We start from the raw sequence: 5163 nt of genomic DNA, 5'->3' as shown, positions 1-5163 counted from the left end.
GGACCATATGGGATGCTGGGAATCGAATTCAGGTCGGCCGGGTGCAAGGCAAACGCCCTACCCGCTGTACTATTACTCCAGCTTCAGAGAGCCAAGCATTTTCAGAGTACTCAGAAAGTTCTAGATCAATCAGTTCATTTGTATCAGGCACATTATGAGGTTGAAGATCCCATGTCAGCTAATGTGTTGACACTCACAAAATCATCAAGCCGTCACTTGAATCCAGAGGTCTTACTTGACTAATCCCCTCAGGAACAGCCTGCACAGGCGCCCAGATTAAGTCACCACAGTCCTTCCTCCGGCTGCCAAGACGCCAGCGCATGCTCTGCCAGCATCAGTCACTGGCATTGGCCCTCCTGTCCCCTCACCTGACGTCACTTCTCCTCATGTTCCTTTCACTGCTTTTGTCTCCTACAGGCTGTGTCTTGTAAGAGGAATGGTGAAGAGGAAATTTCCCCTCATGCTCTGGTTTCTTGCGAGTATGATACAATCAAATGAACATCGGACAGATTGGTAGGAGAAATAAAAAAGCAAATTTAATTATGTGTTCTGGGGACTCTATGTAGGTCCGCATTTTAAAGTTACTGGGGCCAAATAGGATATGTATCTGTATATAGGTCTGTAGATATATATCGACCCTGCACTACAGAATGGAATGGGAGCCTAGAGCTTTTAAGGAGAAGGCGGGGGGGGGGGGGGTTCTGTGAAAACTATCAAATATTCTATAATTATGTGCTATAGGTTTGTCTGATAGAAAAAGTTATTTCTGATTTTAAAAATGTTCATTCTTGGAAATACTTCCTGCTTTAATTCTTTAATTCTTCTAGGTAGTTAGAGAGAGTGGTGAAAATTTCTCTTGAGTTTACAGGACCTTGATTGACCTCAGCTCAGAATAATTCACACACCTGAGTGGTATGTCTCAGGAAGATCTGTAATGGACATCTTGGGGAGGCCTCTCCTCCACTGATCTGTGTGTGTGTGTGAGAGAGAGAGAGAGAGACAGAGACAGAGACAGAGACAGAGAGACAGAGACAGAGATCTAGGGAGATATCCACAATCTTTTGTTTCTGCTGAAGTTCAGCAGGTCCTGAGCTCCCTGGCCTGGGCAGTTACTGGTGGTGGTGATGCTCAGAGAGGAGGAGCGGGAAAACCACTTGTTTCCAATTGTAGTAAAAGCACATCTTTCCCCAAATCCATCAGGTGCCATCTTTCTGGTCAACTGTCTCCGCCATATTTCATATTGGGGTCTGTGCCTTCCCTGTCAAGGCGTTTCCTCAAGTTTTCATCTCAGCAATGTGAAAAAGAAGGAGGAAGTGGGGATGGAACCAGGCCTTGATGAGAAGGGGACTTTCCTAGGGAGGCAGAGGGGAAGAAGGTGACGCCTTTCAGTTCTTCCTGTCTGGACTGTCTCTAATCCCTACGAGCCTTCAGCAGAGCAGCAGGTAGTTCCTGGCGTGCTCCAGTTAATGGCATACATAATTTTTAAAAGTGTATCAGTTACAGTCATGTCTTCTACTTGCCTTCACTTCACTTGCACAAGGTTAGAAATGAATTTTGCTATCAGATACACACATGACAAAATTAAACTGTTTTTGTATTAAAGTCTGGCTCTCTGTTTCCTGCCATGGAAGACACCAAGTGACTGAGTGACTGATGGCAGGCAATTGGCAAATGTTCAGGAAAAAGCATTTTGGTTGCTTGGCAACCCCATAAATTCATATATATTTTCCTCCTTCCCCTCATCATTGTTTTAGTAAGCAGGGCTCACACACACATACAAACACTACTGTGGTGCTTCCACATTTAGCTATGGGGCTTGCACACTTGGCTGAGGTGCTGGTTGGGGGTCGAGCTGTTTAGTTGTGGTGCTCGTACCTGTCCTCACAGGCCATACCCCTTTGGTTGTGGTCTCCCTTACACTTGACCACAGTGTTGCTGGAAATTGCCAGTGGCACTGAGGATCCCAGATCCCAGAGTTTCCAGGGTGAACTCAGCACACTTAGCACATGTGGCAACACTGGGGTTTAAACTCAGTGACCTCATGTTTCCAAGGGAAATGCATTAAGCCACTAAATTCTCCCAGGGTAAGGTTTTTTTTTTTTTTTTTTTTTTTTTTTGGTTTTTCCCACATCACCCTCCAGGCGGAGTTCCACTGCGGCACATCCAGTTAGGAGAGAGGGTTTGGAGACAACTCCAGAAAGTCACAAGGTGGGGCTCCGTGGTTTTCCAGAGTAACAGTGGCCAATGGGGGAGGCTGAGAATGCACAATTGTCCTGCATTCTTCCCAGGGCACCGTGGCAGCCTCCTTAGCCCTCCCTCTCTCTTACAACAATGCACTTTCTCCCAGCACAGCAGGATTGGAGCCTCAGCCACCTCTTCTTTTATCCAAAACCCCAGAACATCCATTCCCCACTGGCAGGGTGGAGGTTCGAAGCACAATCAGCATCAGCCGAGAGACTTCCTCTTCAGCATGAACACATCCTGGTCTTTGATAGCTGCTTCCCACAGCCCACCCCTCCCACCCTCAGCCTTTGTAGGGGGCCTTCCTTTGTGTACTTCTTATAGAGATAATCAGGGTAAGATCCATCCTATAAGCCAAGTCCCCTCTTATCTGCATGTTTTATCAGAGCCCTTGGACCCAGCCATGGGGATGTTCTAGCACTTTCTGCCATGTGTTAGTTGGATGATCTTGCCTAGCCAGGACTGTAGACAGGGCAAGTGCTAGACATGGTCTTGTCCTCCCCCTCAGACCTGCTACCTTCCCAGGAGTCTAACCTGACAACTGTCAGGTCACGCCTCTCTCAGACTGAACTCATTTTGCCAGCTGGGGATGGTGATAGATCAGGCAGGTAGAACTAGAAGGTCATTCTGGTGTTAACTAGCCACATCGACCTTGAGCAAGCAAGTGACTTCACTTCCCTATACCCATTTCCTCTTATGTAAAACAGGGATGACAGCCCTCCTGCTTCCTATGTGTGGGACTCTTGGGCCACACCTGCCTGTGCTCAGGGCTTACTCCTGGCTCTGTGCTCAGGGATCACTCCTGATGGGGTGGTGGGGAGAAGAGACACATTTGGGATATTGGGGGTAGAACCCGGGTCAGCTGTGTGCAAAGCAAATGCTTTACTTGCTGCACTATTTCTCTGGCCCAGTATGTGTGGGATTCATGCAGAGTAAATGGGAACTGATGGGAAACACCTCGCAGAGTTAGCGATTGGTACTGAGCACAGCGGCTCATTATCCTCGGGATAACTGAGGACTTCAGTCAATGGTGACCCAGGAAGAAGGCTCTCTTGGCTCCAAGCTCAATCCTCTTCCTCTTTCCCCTCCTGGGACCTTTATCCACTGTACATACTCCACGCACAGCAACCTGAAACTAAGCAATCAGCTGTGCCTCTTGCTAGTGGAATGACTTGACCTGACTTTTATTTTCTTGTTATTTGTTCCCCGATTTCTGGAGCCCAGATGCATCCGTTCCTGCCACATGAGGGACTTTGCCATCGACTCTCAGAAAATCCTCATCTGTCCCTGACTCAGCCTCAGCCTTGGGTCCCTCAGAGATGGGCGGGGAAACTTGATTTTGGAAAGGATGGAGCCAGGAGGAACAAAAGGGTTAACAGGCAAGTCAAGATTAGGCATCTGGCCCTAAGTGGAAGAATTGCCAGGGTGGAATGTCACAGGGAGGCTGAGGTGGTACGACGCAGATGAGCCTGGCCCTGTTGATGCAGACCCCAGGAGAGAACTGTCTCAGCATGCTCTCTCATTTTTATGGCCCATGCTCTTGGAGCATAATGAAGAGATGCTGAGCCCCCCACCTTTATTGTAAAGGTTCAAGAGGGGAAGGCTTCACCTTTCTCCACAATCCTGCTTTAGGAGACCCCTTCCCTCATCTGGGAGCTTCCCTGCCTGACTTCCTTCTCCTTTACCTTTCCCTAAATAAAGTCATAGTGTATTTGGCCAATTGCCTCCCCATCCCTTGCTTTCAATTTTGACTACTTGAGGACAAGTAACCTGAATACCTGTTCCCCAAAGGCTTCTCCCTTCCCTGCCCCCATCATAAAACCCAGCACCCGATTCAAACTCTTGGAGGCTGGCTCTTTCCTTTATCCCCCTACACATGTCCCTCCTTGGGGGCTCATATTCCCTTGGACACTGAGTTTGCTCTCCTTGAGAAAGGCTTTCTATTTGAGACTCTTTCATATCCAGGAGGTGGATTGGAAAGATTCTCTGAAATTTCTGAAGCTATACTCAGATGGAAGTTTGTCAGTGAGAAATTCGATACATAAAATTAAAATCCACTTTCTGCTGCTCCTAGGTCCATCACCTTTTTTCCCCAGATTTTTTTCCCCCATTTTTTTCCTTCCCATTTATTCAGATTTGGACTAGAATTATTCTTCTCTTCTATAAATTGCCTTGGGTACAATAGATCTATCCCACAGATTTTGTCTTTTGTTTCTGGATAAGATTTATTTTTCCTGAACTATTGAAACAAAATACATACAGTGGAGCTGGAGGGATAGTACAGCAGGTACGGCACTTACCTGCCTTGTCACTTATATCACTGTGTCACTGTCACGCCGTTGTTCATCAAGTGCAGAGCTGGGAGGAACTCCTGATCATTTGCCAGGTGTGCCCCCAAAACCAAAAAATCAAAACAAATAAAATATAAACAGTGAGGAACACAGATTTGTTGGTTTGGAGAAGTGTGAAGGGTAGACCACACCTGGCTGTGCTCAGGGCTTTCTCCCGGCTCTGTGCTCAGGGAGCACTTTTGGAAGTGTTCAGGGGACCAATGTGGTGCCAGCGATAGAACCAGGGTTGGCTGCATGCAAGTCAAACGCTTCTACCTCTGCACTATTTCTCTGGCTCCAAAGAGGAGTACAGATCTGAAGTATGTTTTTCTGTGAATTTTTTTTTTTTTTTTGCTTTTTGGGTCACACCCAGCGATGCTCAGGGGTTACTCCTGGCTTTGCACTCAGGAATTACTCCTGGTGGTGCTTGGGGGACCATATGGGATGCTGGGGATCGAACCAGGGTTGGCCGTGTGCAAGGCAAACGCCCTACCTGCTGTGCTATCACTCCAGCCCCTCCCTGTGAATTTTTGCACAAAGCACACACCCATGAATATGTACAAGTCTGACCTCCCAGATCAAAATGGAAAGT

The sequence above is a fragment of the Sorex araneus genome, chromosome 7, assembly GCF_027595985.1.
Source record: "Sorex araneus isolate mSorAra2 chromosome 7, mSorAra2.pri, whole genome shotgun sequence".
Taxonomy (NCBI): Eukaryota; Metazoa; Chordata; class Mammalia; order Eulipotyphla; family Soricidae; genus Sorex; species Sorex araneus.
The sequence above is the reverse complement of the archived record's forward strand: the minus strand, read 5'-3'. Positions refer to the sequence as shown.